Source organism: Halichoerus grypus, chromosome 8 (assembly GCF_964656455.1).
Source record: "Halichoerus grypus chromosome 8, mHalGry1.hap1.1, whole genome shotgun sequence".
NCBI lineage: Eukaryota > Metazoa > Chordata > Mammalia > Carnivora > Phocidae > Halichoerus > Halichoerus grypus.
The window spans coordinates 48,539,334-48,552,658 of record NC_135719.1 but is presented as its reverse complement, the minus strand read 5'-3'; the positions used below and the strand labels follow the sequence as shown (position 1 = coordinate 48,552,658).

At 38.4% G+C, this 13,325-nt stretch overlaps 1 protein-coding gene across 7 annotated transcripts in view; it reads right to left on the bottom strand.

The window, feature by feature from the left end:
• The window catches only part of DENND4A (DENN domain containing 4A), a 145,819-nt gene that overhangs the window by 117,054 nt on the left and 15,440 nt on the right, over nucleotides 1-13,325 (bottom strand). For 3 of the 7 annotated variants that reach the window (XM_078079183.1, XM_036087149.2, XM_078079185.1), the window contains exon 1: nucleotides 12,960-13,207. The exons of 1 other annotated variant lie outside the window; for it this stretch is intronic. The gene's annotated coding sequence lies outside the window, so the exon portion shown is untranslated. Of the gene's footprint in view, nucleotides 1-12,959; nucleotides 13,209-13,325 lie in introns of those variants that run through there. 3 more of the 7 variants (XM_078079180.1, XM_078079182.1, XM_078079186.1) reach the window with 2 other exon arrangements.

Below are 13,325 nucleotides of genomic sequence, written 5' to 3'. Positions count from 1 at the left end.
GGTTTCCCTCCCCTTATGAAGCCTGTCTGCACTTCTATTTCCAGGTACTGTGAAATCCCCAGGATCCTTGCCATTAACATTAATTCTTTTTTTTTTTTAACATTAGTTTGAATCTGATTTGCTACAAACAAACAAATTTGTTACAAAAAAAGAAATGATTTTAAAGATTTTAAAAACCTCAAAAAAGAAGAGGTCAAGTAGGAATATAAAAATGTCAATCATAGGAGGGGAAAAAAGCCTTGTTAAAAAATGGCTGGCTGTTACATTGGTATCTTCAGGCATTCCTCAGCTTAAGAAAATGAAAACTATTCACCAACCATAAGAGGTTCAAACAACGGCCTATATATCCAACTTCAGCATAGTTGTGGGTCAGTATGAATAAAATTCTATTTCAAAGTATAGGACAAAACCCAGAGATTGAGGAATAGGGAGTATTTTAGAGATTATTAGACCAAAACGTGTTTTTAAAAGAAAAAATAATACTGCTTACTACAATTGTGACCACAAAGTGGATGAGAGTTGTATCTTTTCTGGTAATAATAGCCAGTCCTACCTAATTAGCCTAAGTATCATTATATGGTTTTCCCCATCCATGTATACCTATTTCTTTTAAAAACATACCACTTCAGAGCCCTCAACTAAAATACTTAGTGGTAGAAGATAGTGCCCTTTAAAAAAAAAAGGAAGCATTTCCCAATAGCACCACCATTACATGGCACACTGGCTTTTAAAATAAGACTGTTATATTAGGTTTTCCTTGTTTCTTTGACATTAGCTTGTTAGTATAAAGTTTCCTTTGGCAACTCAGACTTAAAAAAAAAACACCACCACACAACCAGTTTCTTTAGTAACAATTTCATATGGATAGTGAAGAACAATGAATATCAGTACCTTGTACTATTCCTAGGTTCAAAACATACTTTTGTAAGAAAAACTGACCAGTTGCACATAATCAAAATTGAGCAAGACTGGGAAAATCTACAAATGTAACAGCAAGTTCAGAGATAAAAACAAACAAAACAAAACAAACAGTACTTCTATCAAATTTGCCAAGATTATATAGACAGTTGTGGCATTCAGAAAAAAATGAGAGACAAACTTAGGGTAAAAGGGAAAGTTTGTGAAAAACTGAACAGTGATTGCCATAAAAAAGATTTGAAGTAAACAAGTCTCAATTGTTTATAATAATGGAAGAAGGCAGAGGCATTCGTAATTTTTAATGACTTTTATTGCTTCTAGAATGTTTACTGAAATTACATTTGATTATGAGTACTTCATCTATAAATTTATTTTAAACCAAATACAGAAGGGACACTGTGCAGGTTTGGCTAAATAGTTGAGAAGCTTTCTAATTTTCCCATTGTGCCCCCTTGTTCAATCTTTCTCTCCAACATGCTTCAGTTTCTCTCCCAAATTAATAAAAAGCCCAACCTTAGCAGAGCTACCACCCTCACACCTTAATTCATAATAGGAAAAGCTGGTTAAATGCTACAGTGTAGGCTATGTGAAAATTAAGAGACATTAAAGGGCATTGCTAGAGTTTAAACAGTATGATTAATAAGAAAAGTATGCTAAACCTAAGTGTCCATCTATAGAAGAATGGAAAAGGAAAGATATGGGGCATATGTGTGTAGGTATACATATATATGAGTATCATGCAGCCATAAAAAAGGATGAGATTGGCAATGATGTGAATGGAACTAGAGGATATTATACTAAGTGAAATAAGTCAGAGAAAGACAAATATCATATGATTTCACTCATATGTGGAATTTAAGAAACAAAAGAGATAACATAGGGGAAGGGAAGGAAAAATAAGATAAAAACAGAGAGGGAGGCAAACCATAGGAGACTCTTTTTATTTATTTATTTATTTTTTTTTTTAGATTTTATTTATTTGAGAGAGAGAGACAGAGATAGTGAGCTATAGAGCACAAGTGGGGAGGAGAGGGAGAAGCAGGCTCCCCACAGAGCAGGGAGCCCGATGCGGGACTTGATCCCAGGACCCTGGGATCATGACCTGAGCTGAAGGCAGACGCTGAACCGACTGAGCCACCCAGGCACCCTGGAGACTCTTAACTATAGAGAACAAACTGAGGGTTGCTGGAGGGGAGATGGGGGGGGATGGGGTAACTGGGTGATTGGCATTAAGGAGGGCACTTGATATAATGAACACTGGGTGTGACATGCAACTGATAAATCACACTAAATTCTACCCTTGAAACTAATAATACACTATATGTTAACTGAATTGAATCAAAATTAAAAAAAAAAAAAAAGGGATGAGATTGTGCCATTTGGGACAACATGGATGGACCTACAGGGTATTTTGCTAAGTGACATAAGTCAGACTGAGAAAAACAAATACCGTATGATCTCACTCATATGTGGAGCCTAAAAAAACATAAATGAATAAACAAAAAGCAGAATCAGACCTATAAACAGAACAAACTTACGGTTGCCAGAGGGGAGAGGGTGGGGGGATCGCCAAAATGGGTGAAGGGGAGAGGGAGACACAGGCTTCCAGTTACAGAATGAACAAGTCACGGGAGTAAGGCACAGCACAGGGAATACAGTCAATGATATTATAATAGCATTGTATGGTAACAGATGGTAGCCACACTTGTGGTGAGCATAGCATAACATATAGTTAAGTCAAATCACTGTTGTACACCCAAAACTATTGTAACATTATGTGTCAACTAAACTCAAAAAAAAATTTTAAGTGTGCTGAAATTTAAATAATTAAATAGAATTAAGATATGCTAACCATCATTAATGCCAATTTCAATTTGTAACAAAACACCAAATGTTGGAGCTACTAGAAAGACTCATGGTCAACCTGCCATTACATTCTCAAAGGCTGGAATATATCTTTCATTTTAAAACCCAGGATTAGTTGGTTTGTTCATTCATTTGCTAATTTCAGGTTGGTGAGGGGACACAGATACATAAATTAAAACATTCTAAGAGCAAAACAGGTATTTATGGAATATTTACTAAGTGCCAGACACTGTTCTGAGTGCTTACTTGCATTAACAAAGTTTCACAACAATCTTATGAAGACTTCACTATTCCCATTTTAAAGGGGAAGAAACGGAGGTACAGAGAGATAACACAGGTAGTTAAATAGCAAAGCCAGGTTTCATTCCCAGACATTCTGGATCCAGAGCCAAACACCTTATACTGCCTTTCCAACACTATAATAATTCTCTCAACAAATTCTTACTGAGTATCTTCGCTGTGCCAGGCACTGTTTCTAGGTGCCTGAGATATAACATAGTTACTAATAGATTATTTCACAAGGGACTTGATAATCTAGCCAAGAATCTGAGTCTGAGAATGCTTTCTGGAGGAAGTAATGCTTAGGCTGTCTTTTTTTTTTTTTAAGATTTCATTTATTTATTTGAGACAGCGAGAGAGACAGCTTGTACAGAGGGAGAGGGAGAAGCAGATTCCCCACTGAGTAGGGAGACCTACATGGGGCTTGATCCCAGGACCAAGATCATGACCTGAGCTGAAGGCAGACACTTAGCCAACTGAGCCACCCAGGTGCCCATAGGCTGAGTCTTAAAAAAGATGCAAAAGAGTTAGGTAGGCAAAAGGAAAAGGGAAGGAAAAAATGAAGTTATTCCAAGCAGAAGGACTACATAAGCAATGGTCAACAATTCAGAAATAGCTATACATTCAGGGAATCTTCAAAAAGTAGTTCCATATGACTAGAGTGGAAAATGGAAAGCAGAAATTGTAAGAGTTAAGATTAGAGAACCAGTCAGAGGCCAAATCATGTTGTCTTAATGACATGGTAAGGAGTTCAACTTTATCCAGCTGATAATGGGGAGTCAATGAAAAATCTTCAAACTGCATTTTAGACACACCCATCTGGCAATTCTGAGAAGGTGACTCTCAGGGAGATGAAAGTGAAGATAGGAAAACCAGCCACAAAGTAAGGAAGTAGTTCCTAACAAGACAGTGGTTCGAATAGGGATGCTAGGGGAGGAAATGATTCAGAATATATTTAGGAGGTAAAGGCAGCAGAATTCAATAAATGAATGGATGGGAATGAGAGAGAAAGAGGGGGAGGAATCATGAATGACTCCTAAATTCCTGCTATGATGAAGTCCATAGTAGATTATGATATCTTTAGAAGACAACAGATCAAAGCAAAACTTCAGGCAGGTACATAAGTTCAGTTTGGACGGTGGAGTTTGAGGAGAAGATAAGTAAGCAGTTGGTTAAGATAATCTGATGCTTTGGAAAGATACTAATGCTGGGAAAACAGCTTGGTGAGTAATTGGTAACTAAACCACAAAGGTACTATGACTTACTAGGGAAAATGTGAAGGCTGAGAAGCGCAATCAGCCAATGCCTCCAGCGACACTTCTACTGGGACAGGCAGGATAAACAAGAGGGCAGCAAAGTGGAAGTCAAGGGGCAGAGTTTCATGAGAAAAGGGCCCAAAGCATTATTGTTATTGTTTATTTCAGGAAGGAGAAATTAGACTGCAGTGGGATAAAGAAAAAAATGGGAGAAAAAAGAGTTAATTTCAGCCAATGCAGAGTAGTCCATCAATATTTTCATCTATAAAATTGAGATAATGGGTTATTTTGATTACTGAATGACTTAATGCATGGAACCTCACATATAATAAGCGCTAGAGCCTGTCATGGACTATTTTTGCCCTTGCTCACTACACTTGGCCTTCTGTGCCAGGTGCCTTTTTGTTCTCATCCTAAACTCCTTTGGACTGCAAGGCTTTGCACCTGATGCTGTCCCGCAAGGATCCCTCTTTCCTCAGCTCTTCACATAACTGACTCTTTCTCATCTGTCAAATATCATCTCTTGAGAAAAGACTTCCCGAGGAAGTACCCTCTTCTAGTCATTTTCTCATATCATCCTGTTTTACTTCCTTCATAACTCCTACCATTCTTTGAACCTCTCTTCTTTAATTAGAGGTAATATAGCAAAGTGATTGAGAATGCAGGCTCCACAGTCAGACTGGCTGCATTCAAATTCCAGCTCTGCCACTGACTAGCCATGTGACCTTGAACAAGATGCTTCATCTCTCAGTGTCTTAATTTCCTCAACTTTAAAAGAGGCAAAATAATAAAGTACTTACCCCCCCCCCAGGTTTCTTGAGGGAATTAAATGAATTAATCCATATAAAATTATTGTAAGAATACAGGTAATTCTGAGCACTCAAGTATATATTTGTTTACTTGCAATGATCTTTAAAGCTCCACTAAATGGCACATCTCAACCTGTACTATTAAAAATATTTGAAGCTATAAAAACTCTCAGTCCAAATCATAAAGATGTCAACTAACAACCAAATGAAGGAGTAGTGCTCTGGCTAAACCTCAAGAAATACTACTTTCACAGACTGGATTTTATTTTATTTTTTAATTGTTATTTTTTTGCCACAAAAGTGGGGAAAAAAGGCCATATAGAACTAAGGCTCCATAATTAAGCAAGGGAAGTTTTGATAACTTTTTGATAAATTTGGATAAATTTTTGATAAGATGTAATTACTATGTAACTTAGACTAATTTATAAAAAGTAAAATTTAAATATGGAGGACAAGGGAAAAAAGGTTCTAAAAAGTTCTGACCTAAGTGACTGTGGAAAACGGTGCTTTGACTGGAAACGCTAAGACTAAAGACAAAAGAACTGTATATAAAAATGCTCCAGTTGGTACAGTTGTTTCTGTTGTACATTTATGACAGGACTGACCAAATAAATGGATGGCAGATGGTAAGAGTCAGGTTTCTTACTTTTGGAGAGGGAGGTTACAGATAAGCAAGGGGGGTATAGCTAGAAGGAACCAGATGGTACTGAAGTAGAGTCAAAGATTAACAGTATAAACTCATGTTTAGCTTCATATAGATACACACAGATAGATACAAAAATAGTTGTATGTTTGTATATGTAGATTAATATGCATGCATACATTTCCTAGGTCTGTACACTGAGAAGGCCTAGAAGCAATGATATCCCGGCAGCAATGAGCACACCTAGTGCCCAGATCTTGGTTTCTAATATCATTCTCTAATAGAAGTAACCAGGGATCCTTGGAGAAATGATTGATTGGAGGACTGAGGCAGGGAATACATAGATGAGTTTGGAGTACCTTGTAGTACCAGAAATAAAGAAGTGTTAAAAAACACAAAACAATAGCGTATGTCCTATTGGTCACAGGAACTAACCTGAAAGAGATATAACAATTTCAGGAACAAAATAAAATAGTATAGGATAATAACCCAAAGTTATAAAATGAATATCCTTGAGTCCATATGGATTGAATGAATGAATAAATGGAGGGAAAGAGAAAAATCTCCCTTACAAAAGAATTCCAAATAATTTTGCCGACACTTCCCCATCAAGGAGTTGGAACTTAATTCCCCACCCACTGAGTACAGTTTCCACTTAGTGATTTGTTTCCAAAAAGTAGAATATGGGAAAATACAGTAGAGAAACCTGGCAAACATTGCTTCAACCAGGTGACTGAGGTTAAAAATATCATTGATAAGTCATATTGATAGTATGCACCCTTGAGATGATATAATTAGAATAGAATTTTACCTCTGTGGTCGTCCTGCCCCAAACCTAAACTCCAGTCTAACTCTGAGAAAAATATCAGACAAACCCAAACTGGGGGACACTTTACAAAATATCTGACCCAAACTCCTCAAAACAGTCAAGGCTATCTAAAACAAGGAAAATCTAGAAGCCAGTACAGCCCAGAGGAGCCAAAGGAAACATGATGACTAAACGTACTGTGGTATTCTGGATGGGATTCTAGAATCCAGAAAGGACATTAGTTAAAACTAATGATTCCAAGTAAAATATGGACTTTAGTTAATAGTAATGTTCCAATGTTGGTTCCTTGGTTGTAACAAAGAAATGTCAAATATTAACAACAGGGAAAATTGGGTGCAGGGCACATGGTAACTTCCCGCAATTTTTCTGTAAATATAAAGCTACTCTAAATTAAGTTTATTTAAAATGATAATAATAGGAAAGTTATTGTCTCAATCAGACTTTTAGTCCTTTAAGTCACGTATAGTAGGTTGGACAAATATAGAAATACAGTTAGTACTGTGCAAAACAATCTCAACACTGATGAATAGTTTACAATATTGTACATGTAAGTGCCTACGGTCATTTAATATGTGTACGTTTTTACTCCTTAGTTGGTAAGCACTTTAGAAGCAGAAAACTCTCCTCAAGCAGGACTCATATTTTGGACTAAAGAAAAACTGTGGTACTAATTATATTAACAAAAATTCCGCCTGGCTCTTGAAGTCCAAAAAGTTTAAATAGTTTTAGGTAAAATATATTTACAGTACATTACATCTCCTCATAGTTTCAGAAGGAGAATGTAGATACATATTTTAAGAAAGTACATTGGAAAGTTCACTAATAACAATATACTAGAGTGTAAAATTCACAATAACTTAGGTCCATAATGGTCATTGTTCAAGAAATTTGGAAACCAAAAAACAAATAAAAACAAACTTTACCAACAAACAAATAAACCTCACTAACATTTGTAACTATCTTGAATATATTTAAAAACAAACAAACCAAAAAACCTCCTAAAGAGCAGTAAAAAAAAAAAGACAGCCCAATAGAAAATGAGTAAAGGACAGGTACAGGCAAATCACTGAAGAGACAACCAAAAATGCTCATATATAAGAAAAGATGAAAGGAAATAAAAATGGGAAATGAAATGCCATTTCACACCAATCAGATTGGAAAAAATCAAAAGTCTGACAACATTAGCTGTTGGTATGGAGGAACAGAAAATGTTTGTCAATATCCAATAAATATCCTGTATAGAGAAAGATGCTTATATATCCTAAGACCCCGCAATTTGACGATCAGGTTTATGATCTGGAGAAACACTGGTATGTGCTTCAGGAAATACAAGGATGTTCACAAGGCACTGTTATAATACATAAAAAATAAAAACAATCAACATTCATTAATAGAGTAAATGCTAAATTGCAGTATATCTATTTAATGGAACATTACACACCAGTCAACACAAATGAGCCAGTCCTACAAGGGCCAACAAAGATGGGGGAGGAGGGCAAAAATTTAGAAAGTGTCAAAATATGTATACTATGATAAAATCATATTAACAGCTGCTTAAATTAGCCAGCACATTAAAAAACAAGGGGGGGCGGGCAAGAACAGTTTTAAGCACCTTATATAGACTCACTTGCTTTCTACAACAACCTTATAAGGTAGGCAGATCTATTATCCCTATCTGATAGATGAGGACATAGAGGCATGGAAAGATTTAAAAATTTGCCTAAGGTCACAAAACTATTAAGTAGCAGAGTCCAGATTTAAACCAAGGGAATATGGCTCCAAAGCCCACAGCTCTCCAAAAGCATCGAAAGCAAGGCCATGTACTGTTCATATGTAAAGTTTATTAAAAGGTAAAATGGAAGGATACACATCACATTTATCATAACAATTGCCCCTGGGAGGGAAGATGAAACTGAGGAGAACAAAAAGGACTTTAACTTGATCAGCAATGTTCAAGTACAGTATAAAGTTCTACCTGCTCTTTTAGCATTCAGTGTGATAACCATGATATACATAGTTTTTTAAATTAAAATTGTATCTGAAACAAAAGTGAAAAAATGTTAACATTTGTATGAGTATACGTGTGCTTACTACTTTTTTGTAATTTTCTGTATTTTTAAAGCTTTTCAAAAAATGTATCATCTATAAAATATAAAAGTAAAAATAAAAATAAATTTAAGAAATTTCCAATCTCCCTATTTCAGCTTTTATTTGGAAATGAAAATAGCTAAACTGTGAGTTTATGTGTGTATGTACATGGAAAACGCATTTTTATATGGGTCCAAAGAGATACTAAAAGTATAGTAGAAACAGTATCTCTTACTATACATTTTGATGACTCACTATTCTTGGTGAAAATAAAGTACAGCACCAGCAGGAAAACTCCCTTGATATCTCTCCACCTTTTTTCTTGATAGTTTGTCTCTTCTCCCTACTGGTTTCTACTTGTTTGTGCTTTTTAAAAGAAGGAAACAAGGAGGCACCAAGAAATTATCACACACTTGAAAAATAACAATAACAGCAGCTCTTCCGAATATAAGATTCTCCAACATACAATCAAGTAATGTTCTAAAACTTTATTTGTAAATTGGTTGTTTGGACCTCAAAACATATTTTCCCATAAAGAAAGTTAAACGAGGATATAAGCACCAGCAAAAAAGATACTGGCTGAGGTGCCAGGCCACGAGCAGTGAAACAGGAAAAGCAAAGTACACAGTATGCACTGATGGCCCAAGAAAAAAGAAAGGGTTCTCAACCAGAGTTTGAGGACAGAAATCATGTTTCATTTACCTCTGTATCTTCAGTGACTAGCAAAATACCTGGCACCTCATAAACATTCAAAAACTGCTATCTACTGACTGATGGGGTAAAGAGGAAAAGACTGAGTCAAGCAGTCCATCAATAGGTGGCACTATCAATATAAAACAGTTTGGGTGTGAGATCCAAATAGAAAAGAGGTTGAGAGTAACAGTGTGCATTAGATTATTTATTTATTTATTTATTTATCTGACAGAGAAGACAGCGAGAGAGGGAACACAAGCAGGGGGAGTTGGAGAGAGAGAAGCAGGCTTCCCGCCAAGCAGGGAGCCCGATGTGGGGCTCGATCCCAGGACCCTGAGATCATGACCTGAGCCCAAGGCAGTCGCTTAACCAACTGAGCCACCCAGGCACCCCAACAATGTGCATTAATAGAATCATCTACATATGTAAAACCACTACCAGGTTGGTGCTGGTAACCAGAAGAGTGCCTTCACCTAAATTATTAGCTCCTTCCATTACTGTGTACTGCATAAGTACCATACTTTGAGTTAGTTTTCTAATAATCATAAAATAGTCTCCCTATTGGAGCAGTGGTTTTGTGGGATTTTAAGGATTTTCTCCTATGACCCTTGAAAACATTTTAATGTCACTCTTGTCATTATTACAGTAATACTATTCAGAAGATAGAACAAAGTATAAATACTAAAATAAAAATGACCTCTAATCCCATCATACAGACACCTTTTAATATCTTATTAAAATATTTATTTCCGAGGTGCCTGGGTGGCTGGCTCAGTCGGTTGAACGTCTGTCTTCAGCTCAGGTCATGATCTCAGGGTCCTGGGATGGAGCCCCGTGTTGGGCTCCCTGCTCAGCGGGGAGTCTGCCTCTTCCTCTCCATCTGCCTCTCCCCCGGCTCATGCTTTCTCTCACTCTCTCTCAAATAAATAAATAAAACCTTTAAAAAAATTTATTTCCTGCCAATCATTTTGCCATGTATATGTGATATGTTATAAATAATGACAAAGTATATTCTTTATATTCTGACTTTTCTCTCAACACTATTTTGTACTTTCTCATTTCAGTAAATATTTCTGAAAATGTGACCCTTAAAAACTGCATCTACCACTGGATTATCATTCGTTTCACTATTCCTCTATTATATGGCATTTTGACTATTATAAATTTTTCCCTACTATAGTAACAAACTATATAAATTAATCCTTTTTATGTATAAAGTTCTACACTGCTGTTTTAGAATTCAAAGTGATAACTAGTATATACAGTAATAAAGCTTGGAGCACTTCACTTTTCCCCAACTCACAAATTATACTGAGCAATGATCATTAATCTGGGGTATTAAACAAACAAAGAGGAAGTTTTTTTAATCAACTTTCCTTCAGTCAGTCTCATCTTCCACATCTGGTAAGAAAGAGGAAAGCCCCAAGATAAGTCTCTGACATCAGAGAGGACAAGAATAACAAGTCAATTTTCCTGCTAGAGCCACTTTTGTTTTCCACTTGGAATAATGAGCCATCAATTTAAATAGGAATGATACAAGATTTGTAATATACATCTCTATCTGAATCAGTGCTTAAATCTAGGTTTCCATAGTAGGTAGACTGTTTAGAAGAATTCTGGAAACAAAAAGGTAGTGTAAATAATATCACTCAAATGAAAAAATAAGCGTTTTTTTTTTTACAATTCTGCCATGATTTTTATTATTTTTGAATGAATTAATAAATGTCATATACTCTTTCCTTCTTATAGCTTTCCAATTATTCCAAATATTATTCAAGCTGCCATAAATAGGCCAACAGCTCCAGGAGCTTAAGAATCAATAACTATTTAAGCCAGTGGTAATTCATGTGGAAAAGTTCAGAACAAATCAGCATCAGCTTCTGGCTCTCTTGCACAAACAAAAAATTTACATCGCTTCACCGATTTTCAAAAGTGTAAATTTGTGTACATAAATTTAAAACTCAGACCAAAATTTACTCTTATTTCTATTGGGCCGGTGTCAAGATCAATTAATTTTCCTAAAAAGTACATTCTTTAAAAATTCCACAGTGAAGTCTATATTTGATCATTTAGAAAAAGAAAATTATATAACATATAATATATATAATGATGATGATGGCATGGTATATACTAGTCTGGACTCCTACTGAGAGCTGCAGTTCAAAGGGAAATTGTGAAAATGAAGTAAAAGTTGCCCAAAATGTTTAATTCTGGCCAAAATAAAACAAAGTTCCAATAAAAGAAGCCAAATACAAGCTTTCGTTTCATTATAAATTCAAACAGGGTTCAAATAGCTCAGAAATTCTGCGTACTTAAGTTTTCAAAAGCTGGATTCCCAGAACTATCTACTCTAAACATAAACTGAGTAACTTGCCCAAGAGTCCTTACTTATTACCTAATCTTAGGTCCCCCAGAGACTACTTTTTACAATAATCTCAAATGTACTACAATAGATTAGTGTAACCTGGGCTACGCTGTTTACAGGTGTCTCCACCTCCTTCCCCCAAGAGGAGAGAAGAGGTAGATTAGGGCAAGCAGAAAACAGAGACTATATACACCAAACAACAGCTTGCAATCTTGTAAAATTGCTTCTTACACACTTGGGCTATTATTTTAATTAACGTACAATGCATTTGAAAGAATAACATATTCACGGAGTAATACAATTTCTGTCCTCACGAGTCTCTAGCTGGCTGACACGCGTTTTCTCCTCAAATAAATACATGCCTGTTGACTGATGCCTGTCCTGCTGTTGCAAACAACAAATAACTGTCCTGTAAGACAAAAACCCTTCTCTAAGCCTCCAGGCGTAACCATACGTTTGAATTAAAAGCACTCTGGAACAATAACAAAAATCTTCCAGCACATCTGTCATTTAAAAGCACGATAATGAAAAGCTTCGCTGCGACCCAGTTTTGGGTCACAAGCTTTTTTCTTTTTTCTCCTCCCTCCCTCAAAGCGATAAACTTCAAAGGGAATGGTGGCGACCAGGAACGTCCCCCCCCCCCCCCCGCAAAAATAGAGACACACACACACACACAAAATGCAACTGACCAACTTGAACGCTAACCCGACCCATGCTGGCCGGGGTTGGCTAAGCAGACCCCCGGAAGGAAAATCGGGCCTCTGGGGGCCCGCCAGGCTCCCGCTGCTGCCTGTTTAAAATATCGAGCAGGTGGGATTCCGGAAGGCCACCTCCGTCTTACGTAACGGGCTTGTCAAAATCCCAGCTCAGGACCTCCCCTCTCACCGCCCCCGCCCCCACCCCACCCCCACCTCCCAACAACAAGAGCCCCAAACCAGCCCGGAATAGAAAATCTGGAAAGAAAACACCGGAGCCCCCCACGCGTCCGACACAGAGGTGCGGGCGCTACTCTCAGCACCGCCGCGCCAGCCCAGAGCGGACCCAGCCCGCGGAGGACCGCCCGGCTCTGAGAAGCCCCCGGGCGGAGGTCGCGGCCATCCACGCCACCTCTCCGAGCCCTGCCGACCCCGCTCCCGCGACCACGGCTGTCACCGCTCCGGGCCGTGACAGCTCCACATGCCACCGCTGTCCGCGCCGCCACCCCCGCACTCACCTCACCGCTGGCTCCAGCGCGAGCAGTGGGTCGAGCTTGGAGAGTGGTGCCCAGTCCCCTCCCGACGGCGGCGGGACACGAGGGGCTGAATGCCGCGGCGCTCTGAACCCGCTTAGCTCATCCCCAGCCCGGCGCTCCGCCCTGCGCGGCACCCCCGCCCGCCCAGGCCTGCCGTCTCAGTCAGACGGGACTCCCCCTCCCCTCGCAGCAGGCGCTGCCTCCGCCTCCTTCTCTGGCTCCAGCCGCTGCGGCCGCCGCCACTGCGACTGGTGCCATCTTGGCAGTGACGGAGGGGGCGGGGGCGGGGATCGCTGCCCACAAGCGCCAATCGCGAGCCAGGCCCAGCCCCAGGGGGCGGGGCGGTGC